This window comes from Heterocephalus glaber, unplaced genomic scaffold, assembly GCF_053883595.1.
Source record: "Heterocephalus glaber isolate CG9 unplaced genomic scaffold, H.glaber_assembly_v1.0 deba00001564, whole genome shotgun sequence".
In the NCBI taxonomy this organism is placed as follows: Eukaryota; Metazoa; Chordata; class Mammalia; order Rodentia; family Bathyergidae; genus Heterocephalus; species Heterocephalus glaber.
Genome location: NW_028258351.1, coordinates 18,457,293 through 18,485,186, shown reverse-complemented (window position 1 = coordinate 18,485,186; position 27,894 = coordinate 18,457,293). Strand labels below are relative to the sequence as shown.

At 42.2% G+C, this 27,894-nt stretch overlaps 1 pseudogene; it reads left to right on the top strand.

Annotated features, from left to right (window-relative positions):
- The first annotated feature begins 13,179 nt into the window (after positions 1-13,179).
- On the top strand, positions 13,180-14,695 carry LOC147823892 (dapper homolog 2 pseudogene; annotated as a pseudogene).
- Positions 14,696-27,894: the final 13,199 nt, after the last annotated feature.

Below are 27,894 nucleotides of genomic sequence, written 5' to 3'. Positions count from 1 at the left end.
AGTTTTGGTGGAGTTTTAGGGTTTTTCTATACATAAGATTATTCCACCATTGGTGGCAATTTGATTTCTTTTCCAGTGTGAATGCTTTCTATTTCTTTGTCTTGCTCAATTGCTCTGGCTAGGACTTCCAAAAATGTGTTTCATATCAACATAAAAGTCGACATCTTAGTTAGCTATCTGTGGATAGCTAGTTCTTAGAATATTTCATCTGTTTAAAATTTTCTTAGTACATATTTGCAGTACATAATGATTATATTCATTGTGGAGAGTTCATACATGTATATAAGACATCTTATTTTTTATCTCCCCTTTTCCTCCTTTAAACCCACCCCTCAACCATCTCTTGGTCCCTTTCACAAAAAATCTATTTCTCTGCCAGGGATTTAGCTCAGTGGTTCCATCACTTGCCTTGCAAGTGCAAGGACCCGAGTTCGATCCCTGGTACCAAAAAAAAAAAAATCTATTTCTCTCCTTCTTAATATGTATCTTTCATTTTGCTTTTTAAATTTTTTATCCCTTGAATTTCTCATATAAGAGAAACCACGTGATATTTAACCTTGTGGGTCTGATTTATTTCACTTAACATTATGGTCTCAAGGTGGATCCATTTTCCTACAAATGACTCAAATGTATACCTCTTTATGGTAGAGTAGTACTCTGTTGTGTATAAATACCACATTTTCTTTTTCTTTTTTTTTTTTGGTACCGGGGATTGAACTCAGGCCCTTGTGCTTACACAGCAGGCGAAGAAACCACTGAGCTAAATCCCCAGCCCTCAATACCACATTTTCTTTATCCATTCATAAGTTGATAAACATAAAGGCCCCTTCCAAGATTTGGTTATTATGAGTGATGCTGCTATAAACATGGGTATGTGTGGATCACTATAATATGCTGTCTTTAACTCTCTTGGGAAGATACCTAGAAGGGGAATAGCTGGGTTGAATGCAATTTCTAGTTTTAGGTTTTTGAGGATTCTCCATACTGATTTTCATAATACTAGTTTACATTCTCACCAACCATGTAGAAGGGTTCCTTTTTCCCAACAGCCTCACCAGCATTTGTTATTATTTGGGTTGTTTGTTTGTTTGTTTGATGGTGGCCATTATTTCTAAAGTAAGAAGGAATGTCAGTGTTGTTTTCACTTGCATTTCTCTAATGACCAGAAATGTTGATCATTTTTTCATGTATTTGTACTTCTTCTGAGGAGTGTCTACACATTTCAGATGCCCATTTTTTGACTGGATCTTTTATCTTGAAGGGTCCAATTATTTTCTAGCTCTGCATATATTCTAGATATTAGTCCTCTGTCTGAAGAGTAGCTGAAAAAAATTTCCCATTCTGTAGTCTGTCTCATAACTCCGTTTCCTTTGTTGTGCAGATTTTTAATTTGATATAATTCCATTGGTTGATTCTTGATGTTAGTTTTGTGCAATTGAGATTCTGTTCAGAAAGTCCTTGCCTATGCCTGTGTCTTCAAAGTATTATCTATTTTTATCTTCCAACAGATTGTTTCTGCTCTAATATTTAGATCTTTGGTCCCCCCCTTTTTTATTTTTGGTACCAGGGATCGAATCCGGGACCTTGTGCTTGCGAGGCAGGCACAGGAACCACTGAGCTAAATCCCTGACCCCTCTTTGATCCATTTTGATTTTAGGGTTTTTTTGTTTTGTTTTGTTTTGTTTTAAAGGAGGAAAAGTTTATTTAGTTCACAGTTTGTATATATTTCAGCCCATAATTGTCTGGCTCCAAGGAAGGGTGGTATGCCAAAGGGGCATCACAGAGGAAAAACAGTTCATGGTGGGCAGAAGGCAGCAAAGCAGCAAGCAACAAGCTGGGACCCACTATCTGCCTCTTATATGCTATTCAGGCTACCCACCCTTAGGATGGATAGCACTCACGTCCAGTGTGGGGCAGCCTTAATCCTCGTATCACATCCTTGATCCCAGCATCACACATCCTAGATCTAGCCTTCTCCAAAAAACTCTACCTATGACCAATTGAGGCTTTGGGGGGACATCTAGACACAAGCCATTACGTCATGATTAAAGTGTTTTTTTCACCTTATTACCTGTTACTGTGTAACAAATTACTCTAAAACTTAGCAGCTTAAAGCAACAGATATTATCTCACAGTTTCTGTCATCAGGAGTCTGGGAGCAGTTTAGTTGGTTGACCCTGATGCAATGTCTCCTGAGGTTGTGGTCAGCTGCCAGCAGGCTACAGAGGCCCTGGGGGCTCACTCACACACACCTCCACTCCTCACCTTGTGGGCTTCTTGCTAGGCTGCTTGAGTGTCCTCACCACATGGTAGCTGGCTTCCCCCAGAGTGAGTGATCTGGAGAAATGGAAGCTGTTGTTTTACACCCTAGTCTCAGAAATGATATCCATCACTTTTGCCCTTCACTGTGGGTTGCAGAGACCAATGCTGGTACAAGGTGGAGGGAGCAACACAGAGTTGTGAATAACAGAAGATGGGGAGCAATGAGGGCTGTTCTGAGTCTGGCTAACAAATAATGTAAGTATTCCATCTCTTCTAGGTATCCAATGAATTTTTTGAAGAAGGATTTATGGCTGATGTTGATTTAGATGACAGTTGTACACTAAATAAGAAAATAAGAAATGCACAGCTGGCTCAGTATAATTTTATTTTGGGTAATTTAATATATTTTTTCAAATGCTTATTGTTTGGCTTTAATTCCAAAAAAGCAAAATAAGTAATATGGTATAATACTTGATAATTACTACTTGATAATCACAATCTATTAACAGCTTACAAAGACAAGTCTTGGTTTAGCTGTTCTTATGTGCTCTTTGTTATTTGCTGGAAGAAAAGCTGTAAACTTTCACATGAATCCTATGGTGTGGTATCACAACAGTTAACATCTCAAACCAAAATGAAAAGAATTTGAAAATAATCTCTTCAGTAGAATTACATTCCTTGTGCTTCAGTTATATGGCAGGGCTGAAATACTTTCCCTTGCTTTTCAAGTTTATTAGAAATCTTGGGGATTAAACGAATGAGTGGAAAAGATCCAACATTTAAAATGATAAAAGGGGAAAAATAGGTAAAAAACTAAAATGTCCCACAGGCACATGAGTCATTGGATACAGAATCTACAATTTTGAGTTTAAAAATGATTTTGAAATCAAGAGAAACTGATGCTGATATTCTTGCAGGCATGACACTGATATTTCCAGTAAGAGACTATCAAAAGCAAACCTAAATATGCATAGAATTGTCCTGTCAACTGTTGTCCACTGATACCTGACTCTATGGCATGTACCGTGATGTTTCAGTCAGGCTTGTTGTAGTGACAGAAATCTCAAATTAGTTTAGACAGAGATAGAATTTATTGGAAAGGTATTGTAGGGTCCTATGATGTGAAAGGTGGAATTAAAGAGGCAAATCATTGGAAGAGTAACTGGGAGCTATCAGGAGCTTACAAGAACAGTTTCTCCACATTTATGGTTCTTGTTTTGCTCTGGTCCTTTATACTTTTTTTGAATATCTACTTTATTCCACTTACCTGTGGACCAGTTTCTTCCTTCCATCAGGCAGTAAACATGGCTGCAGGTTCCTGAATCATCTTACAGTATGCATCACTAGAGAGAACAAGTTGTTTTCTCCACATTCCAGGAAATTCTCTTTGGCTGGTTGGCATGGATGTAATGTCCATCTTTTGCCTTCTCAGCTATGACAGGTAGAGCTGAGAGTGTCTGTACAAGGTCTCATTTGTGCCCGAAGGCCATAATCCCATTCTCTCAAATGGACAATTCAGACTGGAATAGTTATTCCTTCTCAGGACTCTTAACTCTCAGAAGAACCTAGTGGTCATTAGATTGATATTTAGTGATTACTATTGAGGAAAAACTCAGGCATGTGTCATGCAACTCTTGACTTGGTGGTTAATAAATCACTGGTTTAAAATATCCTTTTTTCCCTTTTTCTGTAGTGGTTGGAGAAAAGGAAAAGATAAATAATGCTGTAAATGTCTGAACAAGAGACAACAAAATTCATGGAGAGATTTCAGTAACTTCTGCCATTGATAAATTGAAGAATCTCAAGAAATCACATACACTAAATGCTGAGGAAGGGTTTTGAAGAACTTTCCTTGTACATGCTTCTTGTTTTGACCTTTGAAAAATGTATTTTTTCTTAAACAGTTAACGTGTTAGTACTTCTAAGAACTTTGGACCCACTGATGGTTTCACTTATTATGGGGTCAGGTGACAAAGGAAAAATGAATGAGTAGGTGATATATACAATGTTTAATTCATTAATGTGTTCTGACAGGGATAAGAGGAGCAGCTTTGGACATTTTCCAATAATATCTTCAGTGACCTTGATGAAATGTTACTCATTGAAAGAAGGAAACACTGGAAAATGAAAATTATAAAAAGGTATTGCTAAGATTTGTGAATTTCAAAAAATATGCTTCAGAGCTGGGGTTGTAGCTAGTGGTAGAGCACTTGCTTTGAACAGATGAGGCCCTGGGTTCAATCCCCAGCATTGCAAAATTGAATGAATAAATAAATGAAAAGGGTTCAAATAAAAGTCTTCAAAGCTGTTTTGAATATGGAAAAAAACCTTATTTTCCAATAAGATTATGTCTCAAGTATTTTTATGGCTGTTTATTACTAAAGTTCACACTGAAACTTTATTTCCCAAATTGGAATCATTAATTTGTTTCAACTAAGCAGCAACTGTAAGAAAAAACTAGCACTAAATATCGGGCTCCTGACAAAAGACTCTGAACCTTAAGAGGAATTCAGTCATGGAATCTTTTATTTGCACTGTAGGATAAAAGTTGCAGTTTTAATGCCTCTAATTCATAATTCTTACTCATCTTTAGAGAAAATAAATACCCAAATAAAATGCATAATGGTGTTTCCAGTGTTTCACTCATGGGCTTATATATAGTAAGTTAAATGATTTTTTTGATGGGACGACAATTCACTGATATATGGACTCAAATCGCTTCTGATTTTAACTAAAAAGTATACCTTACTTGCTCAGGACATAATTAAAATGGCTTTTGTTGAATAAAGAATTTAGTTTTCAATCTTATCTGAATATTTAATATTTATTGAATGTTTGGCAAGGTGCTGCAGAATTTAAAATAAATGCAAAAAACTATCTCTTTTGAATATACTGGTGTTTCCTGGGGGATGTGAATAAATGGTAAACAGAAGGATCATTATCAGACCTGTGTAGAAGCATGAAGTGAGATCATGATACAATTTTTAAGCTAACATTTATCTGGGGCTTTTCTTGTGCAAGCAGCATTCCACGTATTCTTTTCATTCATCAAACACGCAAATGAGGACGCGGGGAATCTGAAGACCCCAAGTGAATGACCTTGTGGCCGATGGATGGGGAGAGCCAAGCATGTTAGCCGCACCCTGTGAAGTGCCCTGGGATGTGTACAGGCAAGGATTCTCCAGAGGGCTGTGCATGGACCCTCTTTGGACGTGAAAATCTCACACTCTGAGCTCTTGTCGCAGTCCCTCCAGGCTGTCCTGCCCTTCCCAGTCTTAAGAGGAATTTGCTCTAAGTAGTAAGCATCCCCAAAGACTTGCCCAGGGTGACACACCTAAGGCTGGCTGGGTGCCCGGATCCGGGAGGGTTGGGTCCCTTGGACTCCTGTCACAATGGGGCTGCTCTTTCCGCTGCAGTTAGGCCATTTTCCTCACCTGTAAATAAGTACAAAATGTGATCATGTCGTCAGAACCTTTGCACAGACCTGCCACAGCCTGGGAACTTTTATCTCTGATTTTGATTTTAGTTTAATACATGGTGAGAGATATGGCCCTAGATTCAATCTTCTGCATGTGGATAGTTTTTCCTCTTTTTTTTTTTTTTTTGGTACCGGCGATCGAACTCGGGACCTTGTGCTTGCGAGGCAGGCGGTGGCACCACTGAGCTCAATCTCTGGCCCAGTTTTTCCTCTTTGCTCCTTAGCAGTCATGGGAATAGCAAAACTGGCTCAACCACAAATGATTTTAGGCTAGGTCACACTTTATATTCTTTTCTTGACTTAAAAAAACCAACATTTTTCATCTTCTAGGCTTACATATTGTGAGATCCTTTTGTCTTCTCTTTCTCAAATTACTATGCATCATTATCAAAATCTTATTCTTACCATTTCACTCCCACCCAAAGTGAAAGCACACAATTATGTTGCAACCATATAAGCTTTAACTCCTGCCTGTCCTAATCCAGCTGAAGTTCCTCTTGTAGATCAAGATATCACACTCTTCTGTAGCTCAGAAGGAGGTTTTTAGGTTGCCATAACAGATCCCCACAACTCTATAAGATAGGAGCCGCTACCTAATGTAAAATCTACTCAAATAGAATTTGTGACTCTTGTAAGAACCTACACTCTAGCTAAGGGTAAAAGAGTTAACATCTACACAGATAGTAAATACTTTCTGGTGTTATATGGCTTTGATATGTTATAGAAAGCCCAGGGATTTCTAACTACAGCTGGGACACAAGTTAAAATGGGAAACAGGTAGCTGACCTCTGAGAGGCCTGATTCTTTACCATGTTCTAGGATCCTTACCATATTCTAGGATTCTTATCTCCTAGAGCTGGACATATTCATAATAGAAGCTTATATGTGCAATAAGACCTCTGAGGCAAAAAGAAATAAATTCATTAGCAGATAAATATGCTGACTTGGCAGTTTATAAATCAGCTCCAAGCCATAGCAATCACTCACACCAGGTATTAAATCTACTCAGATTACCACCTGGTCCTCTGAGGAAATTAAAGTATCTCAGTTAAAATTCCTTGGAGATGAAAAGATCAGTTGGAAACAAGTGAGTGTTTTATCCACACAAAAGTCCAAAGATGGACTTTGGAGAGACTCTGAAGGACTCTTGGGCTCTTCTCCATCCTTCCCCTGAAGTTCAGTCCTCACATCATGGGAAAGAAAACAAACAAGCCAACTGTTTGGTCATCATTGGTGGGGAAACTTCACTCCTTACCTGGAACAAGTGGTATGCTTTTGCTTCACCTTCCAAAAACATGATCCTGGCAAAGCAGTGAAGGTGGAACAAGGATGAAAATGACCTCTAGTAGAATGCTTTCTCCAGGGGCAGTTAGATTTTCTTTTATTGCATAAATTTCTCAGAGAAATGTAAAAGAAAATATGACTCCAAATTAAGAGGGCACTGACTGTCCAAAGAATGACTCAGACAGGTCCAGCTTGGTGAGTAAATGAGTTTTTTGAGTTGCTGACAGCAGTGGATAATGATAGAGAAGAAGAAATGTCAGATAGAAAAGGAGCCAAAAATTACAACATGAAGAAGGATTGATACATGAAAAAATAACCCCAACCACTCCCCCTATAATCAGGGAAGAACTAATGGCAGATATGGCTAATGGAGAAATTCCAGGGCTGGTGCCTTCAGGCCATATAGGTCAGAAATGCCTGGTGTCTTGCATGTTTAGCTATCAGACAGCAGTTTGAGAAGCAGCCAAGCAGGGAGAAATCCTTGGGCCTTGTTGCTTTCCAGTGATCTATAGACCTGACCTAGGTAATCAAAATCAGCTAATAGCAGAATATCAAGCTTTTAACTTTAAGTTATTAAAGGAATTAAAATAGTGTAATGAATAGTGGAGCCCACAGGCCCTTTACTTTGGGGATCTTAGATTCTATTGTGGAGACTTATTGATTAATGTCTGATGATGTGAGACACCTTAATTGCTATTGTCTGTCTCCTAGCCAATACTTTCATTTTAATGTTCAATTACAAGAGCAAGCTATGGATCAGGCTGAAAGAAATAGATGAGATGATGGAGCCATTGTAACCGTGGAAATGTCATTGGGAACAGGACAATTTGCAGACATAGCCTGACAGTTGCAGTACATAGTTGAGACTTTTGAACATATAGGACATATAATGAAAAGAGCTTGGCTTAGGGTGCCTGAGGATGAGGCTCCTGTCCAGTCTTTTCTTAATATCTTACAAGGGCCAAGAGAACCTTATACACAGTTTGTGGCCCGAATACAGGAAGCTGTGCTCAAATTCCTCAGGCTGTAGCAGCCAGCATACTCACTGTCCAGCTCACTTATGACAATGCTAACCAAGACTGTAAACAGGCTCCGGCCACCATGTGAGCTGCTAAAGATCTAAACAGCTACAGTAAGACTTGTCAGGAAATCAGTTCAGAAATTCATAGAGGGCCTGTTAGCTCAAGCTATGCTGGCTCTTACAAAACAAGGTAATAATATTAATGCTAAAAATGTTAAATGTTTTGATTGTGATCAAATGGGACATCTTCACCCACATTGTGTGTCTGCAAGCCAAGGTAGTAACTCTAATGTCCTTGGACCTTCTACTAATTCTAACTTGGGAAATAATGAGGTTGAACCAGGTCTTTGGCCAAGATGTGAAAGGAGTAATCATTGGATTAAACACTGTCGATCTAAATATCACAGAGATGGAAAATGTGAAGGGGTCTCAACCCTGGACCCCCAAATACTAGAGGTGACCCCAAAGTGGAATCAGACCTTCAATCAGACTTCCAATCAAAAATCCAGTCAGACTTATCCAGTCCAGACCTGACAACAGGCTTGGGTTCCCAGAGGAACATTGCCTTCCTCACTGGAGGAACTTCAGGGAGCACAGAACTAGATCTACCAGCTGCTCAAAAGGTGAATCTCATTAGGGGCAACAAGTCCGTTGCCATTCCCACTGGGATTTGGGGACTTGAACCTAAAAGTACTATTGGAGTAATTATGGGAAAAGTTTCTTTAAATTTAAAATGTCTTCGAACCAAAAAAAAAAAAAAAAAAAAGCTACAGGCCAATCTCCCTAATGAACATAGATGTAATAAGATACTGGCAAACAGAATACAGAGGATCATCAAGAAGATCATACACCCTGATGAAGCTGGATTCATTCCAGGGATTCAGGGATGGTTCAACATACATAAATCAATAAATGTAATACATTATATTAACAAAGCCAAGGACAAAAACCATATGTTCATCTGAATAGATGCAAAAAAAAAAAGCATTTGACAAAATCCAACACCCATTCATGATAAAAATCCTACAGAAAATTGGAATGGAAGGTCTTTATCTCAACCTGATAAAAGCCATCTATGAAAAACCAACAGCCAACATCATACTAAATGGTTAAATACTGAAATCTTTCACACTAAAATCTGGAACAAGACAAGGGTGTCCACTACCACCACTAATGTTCAATATAGTCTTGGAAACATAAATGATAGCAATGAGACAGAAAAAGAAATAAAAGGAATAAAGATAGGAAAGGAAGAAGTTAGACTGTCATTATTTATGGATGACATGATACTCTATATAGAAGACCCAAAAAACTCCTCCAAAAGACTTCTAGACTTAATAGCCAGATTCAGTAGAGTAACTGGATACAAGGTCAACATTCGAAAATCAATAGCCTTCTTGTACACAAAGAACAGGCTCACTGAGAGAGAAATTGGGGAAACAATTTCTCTCACAATAGTATCAAAAAGATGAAATATCCAGGAATCAATGTAACAAAAGAAGTAAAAGACCTTTATTCTGAAAACTACAGCATTCTGAAAAAAGAGATCAAAGAGGATATCAGAAAATGAAAAGACATCCCTTGTTCCTGGATAGGAAGAACCAATATAGCAAAAATAGCCATACTTCCAAAACTGCCATATAGATTCAATGCAATCTTGATTGAAATCCCAACACCATATTTCACAGAACAAGAGAAAATAATTCAAAAATTCATTTGGAATCAGAAGAGACTCAGAATAACAAAAGCAAGTCTAGGCAACAAAAACAAGGCAGGGGGGCATTACAATCCCCAACTTGAAACTATACTACAAAGCCACTGTGATAAAAACAGCAAGGAACTGGCAAAGAAACAGACTGAAGGATCAATGGAACAGATTAGAAGATGCAGAAACAACTCCAGACAGGGCCAGGGATTTAGCTCAGTGGTTCCAGCACCTGCTTCTCAAGTGCAAGGTTCCAAGTTTGATCCCCAGTACAAAAAAAAAAATCAACTCCAGACATACTAAGCCACCTCATCTTTGACAAAGGAGTCAAACACCCTCACTGGAGGAAAGACAGCCTTTTTAATAACTAGTGCTGTAAAAACTGGGTTTCAAATTGCCAAAGATTAAAATTAGACCCATGTCTTTCAGCGTACACTAAACTAAAAATAAAATGGATCAAAGATCTAAATGTTAAAACAGAAACACTAAACCTGCTGGAAGATAGGTTAGGTAGAACCCTTGAAGACATTTGTATAGGAAAAGATTTTATAAACAAGACCTCAGTAGCACGGGAACTAGCACAAAGAATCAACAACTGGGATCTCATCTTATTAGAAAGACTCTGCACAGAAAGAGAAACCACCAACAGAGTGAAGAGATAACCTACAATGTGGGAAAAATTTTCACCAGCTGTTCCTCAGACAAAGGACTACTATCTAGAATATATAAAGAACTTAAAAAAAATCAGACCCCCCCAAATTTAAAGACCCTATCCAAAAATGGGCATCTGAAATGAACAGATATTTCTCACATGAAGAAGTAGATTCAGTCAATAAACATATGAAAAAATGTTCAACATCACAGGTTGATGCAAATGAAAACAACACTGAGATTCCATCTTACTCCAGAAAAAATGGCTGCTATCATGAAATCAACCAATAGCAAATGCTGGTGGGGCTGTGGGGAAAATGGAACCCTCCACTGTTGGTGGGAGTGTACACTGGTGCAACCACTGTAGAAATCAGTGTGGAGATTCCTCAGATAACTAGGAAGACAGGTCCCATTTGATCCAGGTATTTCCCTGCTAGGTATCTTCCCAAAAGATTTAAAAGCATCCTACCACAGCGATATATGTGCACCGATGTTTTTTGTTTGTTTGTTTGCAGTACAGGGATCGAACTCATGACCTTGTGCTTGCAAGGTAGGCGCTGCACCACTGAGCTAAATCCCCGGCCCTGTGCACCCCTGTTTATAGTGACACAGTTTGCAATATCTAAATCTTGGAAACAGCCCAAATGTCCATCAACTGGTGACTGAATAAAGAAGATGTGGTTTTTAAAAAACAAAATGGATTACTACTCAGTCATGAAGAATGATAAACTAGAGGCATTTATAGTTAAACAGATGTACAGTGAGGCCATACTCTTAAGTGAAACAAATATGACACATATGAATAAATACCGAATACTTTCTCTGGTTTGAGAAACTGCAAGAGTAAATGAAGACCAAAATGTATAATAGATATCATAAAATAGGAAGAAAAGGTCCAAACGGGAAGGGGAAGTAGGGAGGGGGGTGGGGGGAAGGAAAAAATTGAGACAAGAAGGAAAAAACAGAAATGAACTTGTAAATAGGGGGTGGGGGGTGGGTGGAAGGGAAGGAAGAGGAATGGAGAAAAAACAAGAATCAAGATATATCATGTACAGGTACAAATTCCCAATGATGAATGTGATCATATGTATACCTAAAATGTACCAATACTTAATGGAATAAAAAAAAAATAAATAAAAATTTAAAAGGTCTTACTGTTAAACCGAATATTATTGATAGAGATTATGTGAATGAGATTCAGGTCTTTGTACAGAGAATGGATATTTGGGTGATTGAGTCTGGAGAATATATTGCTCAGTTGATATTATTACCAGTACCCCTATCTGGTAACACCAATTTTAGACAGGCCCTCAATTAGGACAAAAAATTGGAGAAAATTCAAAATGACATTTATTTTATACAAGAACTGACAGAGGGGTGACCTATGTGTTCCATTAAGATCAATAGAAAAATCTTTCAAGGCCTAGAAGACACAGGGACACAGGTGCGGATGTTTTGGTAATTTCTGCTAGTCAGTGTCCTCCCTGCTGGGCCACTAAACCAGCTTCGGCATTATTGGTGGGACTTGGATCATTCCAACAAGTTTTACAAAGCAAGTCTCCTTTAACATATTATGGGGCTGAGGGCCTGAGTGGTTTGTTTCCTCCCTATTTAGCCTCTATTCAGGTAAATTTGTGAGGAAGAGATTTAATAAAAGAATGGAAAATGAAATTAATTACTGAATCCCCCTCAGTTGTCAAAAAAATTATGATGGGATATATACCAGGTGTAGGACTGGGAAAAATGCTCAAGGGAATGCTCAGCCCTTATTTGTTAAAATTAAGTTAGACTGTGCTGGAATTGGATATCAAACTCTGTTTTTAGTGGGGGCCATTGATGTTTCTCCCCCAAACACTGCATTACCTTTACAATGGAAAACAGAAAATCCTATTTGAGTTGACCAATGGCCCCTTAAATGAGAGAAGCTTATTCAATTATATAGACTCATAAAAGGACAAGTTCAATTAGAACATCTAGAGCCTTCTGTGAGCCCTTGGAATACTCCTATATTCCAAAGAAGTCTGGTAAATGGAGATTAATTAAGAGCAATCGATGCAAACTTACAACCAATGGGTGCCCTCCAGCTGGGTCTACCATACCCTGCTACTCTTCCTTGGGACTGGCACTTTAATTGTGATTGATCTTAAAAACTGTGTTTTTTACAATTCCACTATACCCATCAGATAGACAAAAATTTGCTTTTCCAGTGCCTATTATTAATTTCAAAAAACATATGCAGTGAGATCAATGGAGAGTCTTTCCGCAAGATATGAAGAACAGTCCACCTTTGTGCCAGTATTTTGTAGGACAAGCATTATAGAATGCCAGAGATACATACCCAGTGTCTTATGTAGTCCATTAAATGGATGACATACTCTTGGCTGACAGCTCTAAGACTTGTTAATATGACTTTTTTGCTCTAACAAAAGGGGATCTTAAGCAGTTTGGCTTCTGTATAGCTACAGAAAAGGTTCAGCTGTCTAGCCCTTATTATTATTTGGGAAACTTATTAACTGAAAGAACTGTTAAGCCTCAAAAAATTAAGATCAGAAGGGATCAATTACTCACTTTAAATGATTTCCAGAAACTGTTAGGCAATATCAACTGGATCTGCCCTAAACTAGGGATAGCTACTTATCAATTAAAACATCTTTATAAGACCCTACAAAGTGACCCTCACATTGACTGTCCATGCACCTTGAGCATGGAGGCTTGTATCATTAATGCTGCACTAATGCCAGGCATACCGTGTTAACCTCCAATATTCTCTTATCCTGTATGTATAGGACAGACACCCTAGCCCACGGGCTGGACCCCACGTATCAGCATGACCTCATGTCCGGGGGGCCGGGAAGTGTACCCATACCCCAGACGACTGCAAGCCATGGCCCTGCAGAGCCCCCTATTCACCCTGGCCAAGAAGACCCCCTGGCCCCACAGTCACTCGCCCCCCAGGAAGCCTCTTTTGGTCCCCAGGGATCAGAGCACATCCCTGGCAGTGCCAGTCAATGAACTGGGCCGAGCTAAGCCTAAATCTACAGGCTGCTGTGTCTGCCAGGCCTAGGGGCCTCCCCAAGGGATGTCTTAGGGGAACAGGGGCCCCCAAGACATGAAACATTTCCCTTCCCACAGAAGCTGGGTGACCAGGAACAGGGCAGTGGAGGCCAATCCGAGAAGCTGGTGGAAAGAGGAGAGGCAACAAGGGAGTGATGGCCCAGAGCAGGGCTATGCGGGGGGAACAGCCTCAGGCAGCAGGGACCCACACAGCTGTGGGCTCTGCTTCCTGCCCTCAGGCCCAGCAGCCCCATAACAACTGCAGCCTGCCTGTCCCCAGGAGGCTGGTGTGTAAGAACACCCCAAAGGCCTTTGGGCACTCTGTTCATCTGGCCCCTGCGGCCAGTGAAGCCTCCCCATCCAGGCTGAGGACAGCACCCTCTAAGACCAAGGCTGTGAAGATCAGGAGGAGAGCCAGTGACAAAGTGCCCAGGTCTGGGAGGCAGCCCCTGCCCCTCCCTGAGAGATACCAGGGTGTCCACGAGGCCCCCCAGCTTCCCCCAGAGTGGGATCTGTGGCATAGGCCCCAAGGATGTGGGCTCTAGAGGAGGCCCACACTGGCCGGGGAGGTCCTGGATGTCCCCTGGATGGTCCTGCTCAGAGTCCACCCCATGCCCTTCCTCATCCCCCTGGTGGTGGTCCAGCAGCACAGGTACCAGGCATCGTCCCAGGCCCTGTTCCCCACTGAAGCAGCCCCCCTCAGCTCAGCTGCCAGGAAGAAGCAGCACCCCTGGAAGTTAACCATGGAGATTTCTGGCAAGCCGGGCCTGGCCAGCTGTGCTGAGACTCCCAGACCCAGAGCCAGGAAAGTTTGTGGCCCACAGGCCCAGGACAGGCCCAGGACAGGCCCATGCCAGTCCATCAGGAGGCCAGGAGCGAGTCTGACCTCTCCCAACACTCAGCTAAGTTCACTTCACTCTTCCACTTCACCATTGCTGAGACCAGTGAGGAGGAGGCCCCCAATCACACTGCCAACTGCTTTGGGGACCAGAAGTCCAGTGGCAGTGACTCAGAAGGCAGTGTCCAGGGCATGGGCAGCAGCCTGGAGCTGGACCAGGTGATGGCCGGACAGGGAGAGCAGGCCTGTCCTCAAGCAGCCCCCCCAGCAGCCCTCATGGGCCCCAGCAGGCACCAGGCCACCTCTGCCCCTGTGCCCAGACTGTGGTGCATCAAGGCCTTCAAGGCTCTGAAGATCTACAGGTTCCAGCCAGAGGCACTAAAGGTCATAACCATAGTGTGAGGCTGCTGCTGGATGGGCTGGCACCCAGGCAGCAGGCACGGGGCCTGCTGTGCCAGTGCGACTTACCAACTTCCCTTAGCTTCTCAAGCTCCGTGTCAGCAGTTCCCTAGAAGGCTCCGGCCCCGGATGCAGTGGGCAGTTGTGTGGGCAACTTATCCCTCCCCAAAAGACATGTGCAGAAATCTTTGACCTTTTGGATTATATAATCCACCCAGCGACAAGCTTCCACTTCAGCTGGGGGTGCCGGGGGGCAAGTTTGGGGGCAACTTGTTTCCTGATATTGTTAAGCCATTTCTTTCCAAATCTTAATGATATCGCTGGCTGCTGGAAACTGGATTGACTTTGAACTCCATGTTAAGTTCTCAGTGTGAATTCTCTCAAGTAAAAGTGTTCATTCTCCTTCATTCTCCTCCCTGCCTGCTGTGCATAGCTGCAGTGGGTACTCAAGCCCTCCTCTGCTCTCCCATGGGCGCTGGCCTGTAGGTGGGTGCCTCTTTGGGTTCCAGTGTGTTTTGAAATAATAACTGTAGTGGTTGTGATGACTGTGGCTCTTTTTTTCTTTTCCAAAGAAAATTTCACTCAACTTTTCTTTTATTTTTCCCATTAAGGTTATTGGTACATTTTAGGTATAAAATACAGTTACATTCATCATTGGGATCCTGTACCTTTACATGAGTATCCTTTTTTTCCCCTTCCCTTGCCCTCCCTTCACCCCCTCCACCCTTCCCTATTTGCAAAGACTTTGTTTCCATTTTTTTCCTTTTCTCATATTTTTTCTTTTCCCTCTTTTCCTTTCCCCTACCCCTCCCACTTCCCCTGCTCCTTTAGACCTTTTCTTTCTGTTACACAATATCAATTATACATGTTTAAAATTACAATATCAAGATCTAGGAGACATTGCCCCAGATTTTACAGAATTTAAAAGGATATAGAAAGCATATTACAAAAATCTGTTTTGAAATAAATTTGACAACTTCTAAGTACCTTGGAAGACAAATTAATGAAACTAACTCTGGAGGAAATATAAAATTTGAATAGCACCTATTGAAGAAAGTATATTCCTAGCTTGAAAACCTACCTATATGACAACAGCAGGCTCATATACATTTTAACTGATAAATTATATCAAACATTTAAAGCAGAAAAAAGAAGGAACACTTCTCCCCTCACTTTAGGAACTCAACATTGTGCTAATCCTAAAATTGGATAAAGATAATAGAAGAAAAAAGTATGAACACAGATAGAAATTTGTTTAACAAAACAAACTATTAGAAGTCAGATCTGGCAGGATGTAGAAAGTGGTTTTGTTATAGGGATGGCAGAGTTGGTTCAGCATTGGAAGATCCACCCCCAAAAGTCATCATTTTAACAGAGGAAAGGAAAAAGCCATATGATCCTGTCACTAGTTAGAGAAAAAGTATTGGACTAAATTCCACAGCTGTTCATGGTAAAAGCTATCAGGAAACTAGAAGTAGAACAGAACCTTCTCAACAGATTAAAGACATGTACTGCATACTTCCAGCGAGAATGCCTTATATGAATGGAGAAGATACAATGCTTTCTCCTTAAGGTGGGAAAAAGGGCAGATAGGCTTACGTTTTATCTGTCCATTAAACTTTGAAGCCTAGGCCCCACCAAAATAGTCTGGCAATAAAATGACACAATTAGGATAGGACTGGCAAGGTAGAAGCAACATCTTTATACGTAGATGAAATGATCATCTACAGAGAAAATACTAAGAAATCTCTAGGAGCCCCTCAAACTTCTATTTGAATTTAGTAGGATTAGAAAACACAAGGTATACATAAAAATTCAGGTCTGTGTATACTTGCTATAAATGAAGAATTGGATATTGAAATTTAAAAGTTATGTAGGAGTACAAAGGACCTAGAAAAGTTAAAAAACAAAACTGTGTTGGAAGACGTTTAGTACCTAATTTTAAGACTTCTAAAGCTACAGTAATCAAGGCAGTGTCGGTGTAAGGAAAGACATATAGATCATTGGAATAAAACAGAGAATCTAGAAATAGAACCACACATATATGGTCCACTGAGTTTTGAAAGATTATTTAACATTAGCACTTTATAGAATATAAACTCAATTCAAGAGCCGAGGAAGAGATAGTGTTTTCAGCAAATGACACTAGAACACCTGGTATCTGTATATAAAAAATTAACCTCAACCCTTTATTTCCATACATGAAAATAACTTGAAGAGATCTATGAACCTAAATATGAAAGTCTGAAAGTATAAAACTTTAAGAAGAAATTATAAGGGAAAATGTTTATGAATTCAGGGTAGGCAAGAACTACCTAGTATACAAAAGACATGATGTATAAAAGAAAAAAATTGATAAATGAGATTCCATCAACATTTAGTACTTTAAATGACATCATTAAAATGAAAAGTAGTCCTTAAACAGACCATATTTACAATGCATATAACCTATGACCAGAATATATAAAGAATTCTTAGAGCTCATTAATAGACAACCCAAGTAAAAAGTAAACACAAGAAGATGATAAATAGCCAGTATAGCACAAGGAAAGGTGTGCAACTCTAGAATCAGAAAAATACTAATCAGTACAATAACAAGACTGAATTATACACTCATTAGGGAGATGAAGTTAAAAGTTTTAAAAGCCTTGTCATGACATTTTCTTTTTGTTGGATTCTCCCCTTTTCCATTTAATTTGTCATGTCCAGTGGATTCATTCTGCTGGGTTTCCTGGGGTTGTGATCCTCAATTGTCTTTTCCTAGGGTATTGTCTAAAATTTTTTGGAGTGCCGGTTTGATATTCATGAAGTTCCTGAGGTGCTGTTTATCATGAAAGTACCTTATTTCTCCATCAATTTTGAAAGATAGTTTTGCAGGGTACATCAATCTGGGTTGGAGGCTGTTTTCCTTTAGGGCTTGAAATACATCACTCCAAGCTCTTCTTGCCTTGAGGGTTTGCATTGAGAAGTCTGCTGTGATTCTGATGGGCTTTCCTTTGTATGTGATTTGTTTCTTTTCTCTCACTGCTTGTAGAATTTTGTTCTTCTGTTGGATTTCTGGGATCCTAACTATTATATGCCTATGTGTAGATTTTTTTTGATCAAGGCTATTTGGAGTCCTGTATGCCTCACTTATGTGTATGTCAAGTTCTTTTCCCCTCCTTGGGAAGTTTTCTCCCATCACTTCTGTGAACAGTTTTTTATGTCATCTGCACTCTCTCCTGTTTCTTCATTGACTCCAATCAATCTTATGTTATTCTTCTTTGCATCGTCTACCAGCTGCTGGATTGATTTCTCATGTTCCTTTACAATTTTAAAGCAATTTTTCTTTTCCTGGTCACTAATTGAAATCTTTTCTTCTATATCTGAAATTCTGTCCTCACATTGGTTCATTCTGCTGTGTAGACTTTCGATGGAGTTTTTAATCTCCTGGAAATCTGTTTGCATCTGTTTTATGGATTCCATTTGTTTCCTATGCTGGGATTCCATCATGTTCCTCAGATCCTCTATTTTTTTATCTGTGTCCTCTTTAGATTTATTAATCATGTCTTGCACCATGAGCAAAATCTTTGCTGTTATCTGAGTAATTATTTCTGATTTCATTTTTCCCAGATCCTCTTTTGTTGCCAGTTCGGAGAGTCCAGGTGGTTAAATATCAGATTGTTCCATCTCGTTTCCCTTTGGGGTTGTTGTAGGTGATCCAGAGGTCTGTTTTTGAGGCTTGTTTACGTGTCTTCTCATTTCCACGGGGGAGGGTGGGACTTCTGGCTCCTGCACGGCTCACCTTGTCTGTCCTAGGAGCTTGGGATGGCAGTGGGGGAGCTTCCTTCCAGGTTCTGGGACTGGCTCAGCTTCTCTGCCTTAGGAGCTTGGGATGGCGGTGGGGGAGCTTCCTTCCGGGTTCTGGGCTCACTCAACTTTTCAAGGAGAAAGGTCATAGGGTTCTCAGCCCAGCTGTGCAGTGGGTGCCACAGACTTTCAGCCCAGTCAGTAGCTCACCCTGGCTGATCTTCAACCTGCTCAAAGTGCCTGGCAGAGAAGAGGTGGGCAACACTCAAGTCATTGCAGTTCTGGAGCCCAGGACTGGGGAAGAAGGACAGTAAGAAAACCAGTTGAAAATACTAGTAGGTTTTGTGCCAGGTGCTGACTATACCTGCAGGAAGTAGCTGGGGCAGGATGCTGTTGGGAGAGGTTTAAAACCTGATTAACATTGAGAGCAAAGGCATAGGCCTCCCCTGGAGAAGACCAAGGGCTGCTCTGAGGCTTCTGAAATGAAAGAGAATGCTGGAGCTTCCTGCGCAAACCACCCCAAAAAGCAAATATTTCCAAGGGCTGGAGCCGACTGGAGTACAGACATTCCACTATCTGCACAGACTTCTCACCCTCCTTCCTGGAGGGTGTACCCTAGAAGCATCAGTTTTCTGTCTCCCTGTGCTTTGAAAAATGTTGCATTTAAATGTAAAAGAGTATTCAGGCCCACTCATGACTGGGGGTCTTACTGTAAAAAAATGTCATGTGTGATACTGTACAGAAATGGCCTAATTCTCCAATGGGTGGCCCCCAAGGGGATAGAAAACAATGGCTGTAGCCCATGAGGCCTTTGGATCAGACTTCATAGTCCTGAACTCACCTTGCACCTGGCCTCCGTTCAGGTCCAGAGTTTTCTAGCCTCCTCCCCACAGGGCTGCACTGTGCAGGGCCTGCTGTTCCCTGCTGTTATGATCTCCTGGAGCTTCTCACCATCAAGAGGTTTGCAGATACCATTTGGGAAGGATGGACTGTCTGCCCTCCTGTCCTCCAGATGATGAAGTGTGTCCTGTGTCACAGGCTGGAGACCTCAGGCTCCAAGCTGCTGGCTGAGCCCAGGCACAACCAGTGTAGAAGGGGAAAGCACCAGATGTGGGCTGCTCAGTGCCTCTGATAGTGCCTGTCCTCAGAAAGCTGGCTTCTTTCCTACCACTCAGACTCCAGCATGCCACCAAGACTCACACACTCCAACCCCGAGGACCCCTTCCTTCTCATTAAAGAAAAAGTTATTTGAGGTACAGTGAGGAGCCCTTCTTTCAGGATTGCCATGGTAGGTGCAGGGACTGCTGAAATAGAGTCCTGCAGTGGGGTCCACTCTGAATGCAGCAGTTGTGGGGGATTCTCAGCCACGGAGCAGGTGGGGGTTTGTGAATGGGAAGTGGCCAAGAGGAAACATTCAGCATGAGGGGAATTTTGGTCAAATCAACCTAAAAGATTCTTGCTGAAGACAGAGCTGGGTGATCAGACCCTCCATGGACCTAACTAGATGTCATAGTGCAGGGGTTCTTGTTAGGACTGTAAGTTACAAGGAAGTGTAGAGCAGGGCCCAAAAGAAGGTTCAGGAGCCAAACAGGAGATAGGTCACACACAGAACCTCTGCCACTTCTCAGTCTCCCTGTCTAACTGTGGGGACCCAGGAAAGCATGCTGGTTTCCCAAGGGACCAGGTTGACTCCTCAAGGATCCTCCTCCGGTCTTCAAGCCTTTCTACCCAGTCTTTCTGCCTGGCCCTCACTCAGTGCCTGGCCATGTAGCCCAGGGAAAGCTGATAACAGTTGTGTGCCAGTGAGTCTCCCCACCGGGATGAAGTTGATGGTGGCTTAGGGTTTAGAATGAACAGCAAATTGACAGTGTTAATTGTCAACCTGGTCTGTCTGGGCTTAGCAGGGTGACTTGGGCCAGGCCTCAACCTCCCTTGGTGTGAAGAGTTCCAGGGCTCTGGGAACACGACTGGCAGCATCAGGATAACTGGGTGGTCTGTGGCAGGCAGGACTAGGTGTGGGGAAAATACTTTGGCACACAGAGCTGTAAGTCAGCACACCTGTGGTAGAACCCATTCAAGGCCCTCAGCAGATGGCGGTGGCCATTGCTTTACCTGTCAGAGCTTCTGTTTTAGCACTCTGTTCTGCCAGGCAGACGTGGGTATAACTACTCGTGAAGAGAAGTCAGCAGCAAACCCTTCAGGGAAGGCTGCAGACTGTACCTCTGGGAGACTAGGAGGGGCACCTCCCAGTGCATGGGGATAGGAGCTCAGCCCATCCCTCTCAGGCTAGAAATGGGATAGTGACCTCCAGGGTCTTTAGAAAGATTTTGTGACTTCTGGTTTGCTTGAAAAAAAAATTTAACAAACAACTAAAAAAGTGACCTTGCTCCAAGAATGAGAATATAAACATATGAGAATTTAAATATATAAAATTGTATGTCTAAATTGTATGTCAAATTGTACATCTAATTGTATGTCAAATGTCTGAATCATAAGAATGAGCAGAGTTTAATTACCATGCTGGAGAAAATAGCCTAATATACTTTAGTGAATCATATTTAAGAAAACAGACTATTTTATCTTTACTAATTCAGAAACAGAACCTGGCTATTGGGAGGGGCTTCCTCTGGACATCCTTTCTGTCCTCAAGGTGGAACAGTAAGAGTCCACTTAACTCTTAACCTGAGTCTTAGCTCTTAACCTTGGCTGTGACCCCTGAAAGCCACCAGATCCTCAGTGTTAGATACACAGAGCCTGATGGAGGGCTGAGGCCCCTCCCTACATGTCAGCAAGGTCCCGCCTCATGGGTCAACCACTTAATATCTACTAATAGGAGAAAGATCAACAAAGGAGGAAGGGCAGTGTTTTTATGTTTTAATACAGATTGTAAGGGGCTTTGATGAGATGGTGCCTCATTCCTAAACAGTTCACAACACACAAGTCTTTAAAGGAAAAGTCCACGGGCAACTGCCCGCACTCCTTCCCTAAAATTTTCCTACTGACAGAGCCCCTGAGCCTCAAACAGCTGGAACCATGCTCACATCAACCTGCCCGCCACAGGGGCCCTGGGGCTCACCATGGCCCAGCCTGTTTCAAAGATGCCTGGTGTGTGAACACCACATAGCCATGCTGTGTCTGTGGAGCTTAGGAGGACAGGCAAGAAAGGGCTCCATCCCTGCTGTGCCCTTCCCAGCCCTGTCTGGCAGGATATGGCTCATCTTGGCTACACCGGTCAATGGGCCTCAGACTAAGTGGAGCCCAGACTTTTGAGGTGGATGCCTTTGCTGGTATAACCTTGCCGAGCTGTGCTGGAGTGAATCTGCCTCAGCTCTGTGGCCTGAGTGGACAGAGCAGTGTATCAGAGGCTGTAGGGATCGACCAGGAAGCATGGGCTGGGTGCAGCACAGGCAGCCACAGCGGATGCCCTGTAGCGCTGCCGGCCACCAGAGGATAGGATTCTGACCCTCGTGCCTGACACATTGAGCGGTAAAGAAACAGCTCCTCCTTGCTCAGAGACACCAGGTGGGACTGTGGTGCCTGATGGCTGCAGAGGGAAGGAGCCATTGGGAAAGCACTATTTAGAGGATGTGTGTCTGAGGTCTATGAGATTTGTGATTTCTTAATAACAAGGGGCTGTGCACTTGAGCGCTACACTGTGGATGCCTCCACGCAGCAGTTTTCTCCCAGGTGTTAATGGTTAATGCACACTTAGGCGTCCTCCTCTATCTGCAAGCGTGGGTGAGGTAGGGGGAAGGGCCTTGGGTGTCTGGAGAGTCCCTCAGTTTCCCCCACTTTCCCAGGAGCCTTTCTGATTCTACCTGGCAAGGCAGGTGAGGATGTCTGTCCCTCTTTCCAGCCCTTCCCTCATCCTCAGAGAAGCATGTGGGAAGGGTGCAGAGAAGAGGACTGAGGCCTGGGAAAGAAGAAGTCATGTCTGAGAACAACTCCTTTTCCCAGGCCTGGGAAGAAAGCTGCCTGAGGAGAGGTTGCGTCCATTTTCCATCCATCAGTTGTATTCACTGAGTAGCTGTTATCCACCAGGGGCCCTGCTTGAGGCCATGTGTAGGTAGTAGCCCCCTCTACTTGCAATGGGAACAGCAGCCTCCAGGGGTGGGGACAGCATGCCGGGGAGCCAAGGTGTGAGGACTCCAGAGGACAGTGTATCAGAACTGAGTCTGGGCTGGGCTGGGCAAGGGGTGGGGGGAGTAGGGAGCAGCACAGGGTGGGGCAGGTGTGTGGGCTGGGCCAAGGTTGCCAGGCAGAAGGTGGGGACATGGGGAGCTTGCTTGGCCCCCTCTGGTTGGAAACAGGGACAGAGTTTAGGAAGCGGTCTTGTGTTGGTCACTTCTGCATAGCATTTGGGCCAACTGTCCCAGACGTCATTATCAGCTTCCTGGAGGTCATGAGGATAGGCCTGGCTTCCCACAGGTCTCAGAACAAAGGGAATCCACCATCTCTCGGTTCTGGAGGTGAGAAGTCTGAGATTAGTCTCTTGGGCCAAAAGCAAGCTGTTGTGCTGGGCAGCTTCTTGCTGAGGCTCTGCAGGGAAATCTGGCTCCTGGCCTCTTCCAGCTCCCAGAGCCGCGTCATCACCCAGCTCATGGTTCCCGAGTTCTGCTCACCTCTCTGGGTTCTCACCTCAGCCTCCCTCTCCCATTTAGGAAGGATCCAACACTCATACCAGGCTCTGGACAGCACAGGCCAGTCTTCCATTCCAAGGCAGCTGGTGAGCAACTCCACTTCTCTGACCACTTCCTCTCTGTGGCCAGGGGGCCTGACCAACTCCCAACTCTTAGCGATTAGCATGTGCACATTTGTGGGAGATCAGGATTCCACTGGCCACAGCAGCCTTCACTGCCACCAGCTGTGTGAAAGCCTTCTTGCTTTCTTACTTCTTGCCAAGACCTGGTAATCACAGACCTTTTCATTGTGTGCCAATCTGAGTGACATAAAATGGTGTTTAATTATGGTTTTAACTTATATTTCTCTATTTGAAAATGAGATTAGGTATCTTTTCCTATTTTTATTGATTTTTCAAGTTTGTTTTGTGAGCTACCTGTGCCTACCCTTTACCCTACTTCTCTAATCTTTCTACTAATGTAGAGGATTCTTGATTGTTGGAATTCGTATTCTGTGTCAGCAACAGGTTAGAGATCAGGGAAGTGTCACTTCCAGAGCTGAGGGTTGTCTTTTAAATGTGTTTATGGTGGTTTTGTTAGTCACACATTTTACGTCAATGTAGTCAAACTGATGAATCTTCTCATTTATGGGTTTCTAAAATTCTTACTCATAGAATTCCAATTTAGTCTGAAAATATCAGTGTATTCTTTGTTTTTATTAAAAAGTGCACATTTGCCTTTTAAATATGGGTATCCACTAGGATTAACATTTACGTTTTGAGGAAGATGTCTACAGTCCTTTTATTTTTGTGAATTTGTCTTCCATGTTTGTCTTCACAACATTGTAGTTTAATCCAGTGTTTGCCCATTGGCCTGTCCTGCTAACTTGGCCTTTCTTAGTGTCCCTATACATGAGATCACTTTCTTGAAGGATGTATGTTGTGTTTCATCATTCACCTCCTTCTTCCAGTACTACAATGGTGGTAGGATTTGATCTGGCCTCAGAGGCCCACATGCGGCAGTTTGGTGCCCAGCATAGTGCTATGGAGGGGTGATAGGACTTTCAGGGGGTGGGCAGAGCAGGTGACCAGGCCATGGGAGCACCCTTTCATGGCTGAGACTGATGCTGTCTCTTGGCTATGGGCCACGTCTCATAGAACTGGATTAGTTCCCCAGGAAGAGGTTGTAACATGACCTTACTGCTCACTCCCCCTCACCTCCTCTCCTGCCAAGTGCTCCCACTGCCTGCCATTTTGGAATGCAGCCCAGATACTGTCACTGAGACCTTCCGAACACCAGAATAGTGAGCAATGTGAAGTTATTTTCCTTATGCATCTTACCCTGCCTGTGACACTCAGTGGTCGGAAGATAAAACAGATTAAGACAACCACACAAAATCAATTCTACTCCTCTTAACAGGTCTCTTCTGTGAGTATGTGGTACTGTGTGGGGTGTTTTTTTTTAATGCAGTACAATAAGTCTCTGACTTACAAACCAGTTCCGTTCTTGGAGAACTGTTTCTAAGTTAGATTTATTCATGAGCCGACAGTGAGTCAGATACAATATACCTGTGAAAGTTCATAACACAAATGCTCTTTTTTGTTTGTTTGTTTTGTTTTTGTTTCTGGTACCAGGGATTGAATTTGGGACTTTGCGCCTGCAAGGCAGGCACCAGAACCACTGAGCTACATCTCTGGCCCACACGAATGTTCTTAAGTCAGGGACTTACTGTACCGGGGAGTGAATCTAAGGCCTTCACACTGAGTAACATCCCCACTCCTTTTGATTTTATTTTTTATTTTGATATAGGAGTCTTGCTAAGTCAGAAAGTTGCCAGGGTAGGCTCGCACTTGGACTATAACCTCACCTCTCAGAGAGCTCCTATTGCAGGTATGTACCACCATGCCTGGCTTCTTACATAGACATGTTCACCATTGGCCACATATCTCAGCTGTTCCTCCTCAAAGTTGCCTTGATCATGTGGGTTTTATATTTGCATGGGAATCACAGGATTGTCTTGTCTTGTTCAGCGAAAGACTTATTTTGGTTTAAAATGGAATTAAATTTGCAGGTTAATTTGGAAAGTATTGCCATCTTTATAGTAATGCATCTTTCTGTCTGATAATATTTAGGTATATTTTAGCTATCTCAGTAAATGTTTAAATTCCCTCCTATATATACAGTTCTCCCTATATGTGTGTGTGTGTGTGTGTATATATATATATATATATATTGTTTTTCCTGCATAACAAAATTGGAATTTTAAGTGCTAATCACTTGATGCTGAGGTATATGTTTGTGCATAGGTACTGTCCTGCATCTGGCAATCTTACTGATTTCTCCTGTTAGTTTTAAGAGTTTGTGGATTCTTTTAGGCAGCTAGAGTGTTTGCTTGGACCCAATAAATATCTATGCAGGTTCTGAACCAGCTGTAAACAAAATCAAAACCCATGGAGTGAGTAGGCCCAGAGTCAGGGCCCCCTGAGAAAATGCTGATATGAGAAAACTCATTCTATCTGCAGAAAGCAGGCACCAGACATGAGCCTGGAGCAGCAGTCTGCCCACTTGAGATTGGTAGGATCCCTGGGGTTAGGCCTGGCCCTGTAGTGACCACACCATGTGATATTCGGACTGCACACTTTGGGAACAGCTGGCTTCCGGATTGAAACAGGAGGGAAAGGCAGAGCACTTCAGGCCACTGCAGGATTTGAGGGACATGGGGAAAAGTGAAAATGCAGAGCCCTTGTTCAAAAAAAACAAGGAAGAAACACTATTGAAAATAAATTTTTTTGGATATCCTTTTATTGGTACATTTTAGATGTACAACATAATGACATTAATCATTGGAGATATGCACCTTTACATACTCTCTTGGTTCTTATTTTTTCCCCCTTCCCCTGCCCTCCCTTCAACCCCTCCAGTCCTCCCTATTTACAAAGACTTTGTTTCCTTTTTTTCATTTTCTCTTAGTAATTCCATTCCCTTCTTTCCTTTCCTCTACCCCTCCCACTTCCCCTTCCCCTTTGCCCCTTTTCTTCCTATTTCACGTGATCTATTATACCTTTTAGTCCTTATTGACACTTTCAGTTTCTCACACTAGAGAAACTATTTGGTATTTACACAAGTGTGTCCTATTTATTTCACTTAAGAGTATCGCCTCAATGTGTATCCATTTAGCAATAAATGTCTCTAATTTCTCATTTTTGATGGCTGAGTAGTATTCTATTTTATAATAAAACCACATTTCTTGATCCAGACTCCAGTTGATGGGCATTTGGGCTCTTTCCAAGTTTTAGCTATGACAAACTGTGCTGCTGTGAACAAGGGGGTACATAAATCACTGTGGTATAATTCTTTTAACTCTTTGGGGAGATACCCAGCAGGGGAATAGCGGGGCCAAATGGGACTTCCAGTCCTAGTTCTTTGAGGTATCTCCATACTGATTTCTACAGTGGTTGCACCAGTTTACACTCCTACCAGCAGTGGAGCAGGGTTCCTCTTTCCCCACAGTCCCCTTTATTTATAGTAAATTGTAATCTAGCTCCATAAAATCTAATAGTGTGAAGTCAGACCAGAAGCACAAACACACTAAAATCCTTTAACCCCAGGGAGTTCAAGAGTGGTATTTTATTCTCATATATTTTCAGTTTCTCACACCAGAGAAGCTATTCAGTAATTACACATGTGTGTCCTATTTATTTCACTTAAGAGTATAGCCTCAATGTGCATCCATTTAGTTATAAATGTCTCCAGTTTTTGATTTTTTATGGCTGACTAGTACTCTATTTTATAGAAAAAAAACCCACATCTTCTTTATTTGTTCTCCAGTTGATGGACAATTGGGCTGTTCCCAAGTTTTAGCTACAACAAACTGTGCCAATATGAATAGGGGTGCACATACATCACTGTGGTATGATTCTGTTCATTGTTTTGGGAAGATACCCAGCAGGGCAATAGCTGGGTCAAATGGTATTATAGATAGATGAGCTAGGTAGAAATATTATAGGCAGTCAGATAGGGCTAAGTCCTCGAGAGGGCCAGGACAAACCTGAAACACACCACAGCTGCACATCATCTAAAAACCAGGCCTCACGATGGAGACAAGATGACCAGACCCACATACTTCTTCAAAGAACTGGGCCTAGTGAAGTATAGATAGGCAATGACCACCCTGGGGGTGACCAGAGACCTCTGAACCCACCACCTCCTAGGAGAAGACTTGTTCTTTCCATCTATGCTTGGTACGTGACTTGCTTCCCAATTGGACCACCATTACCTAAGAGACTATACTTGGAACCTCATTGGATATTCATGGCTGTGGGGCACATTGTATCCATGTGGATTTCACCCTATAAAACTTCTCTGTAAAGTGGGGTCCTTGGGCTACTCACTCAGGACCCCTCCTGCCCCTCAGGAGATTTCCTATCAAGAAATATCTTCCTACTTTTAACCTCCATCATGATTTGATTTCTAGAGAATAAGAACTCAGCGCATCATCCTGTTAACAGGTTGGGAGATGTAACAATTCATATTTCGTATTTCCCATGACAATGGGACCTCTAATCCTAGTTTTTTGAGGTAGCTCCATACTGATTTCCACAGTGGTTGCACCAGTCTACACTCCCACCAACAGTGGAGAAGGGTTCCTTTTCCCCAATAACCCCAACAGCATTTACACCCTTGCTGGAGGAAAGCTAGCCTCTTTAATAAACAGTGCTGGAAAAATTGGGTGACAATTTGCCAAAGACTAAAACTAGACCTATATCCCTCACTATGCACTAAATTGAAATCAAA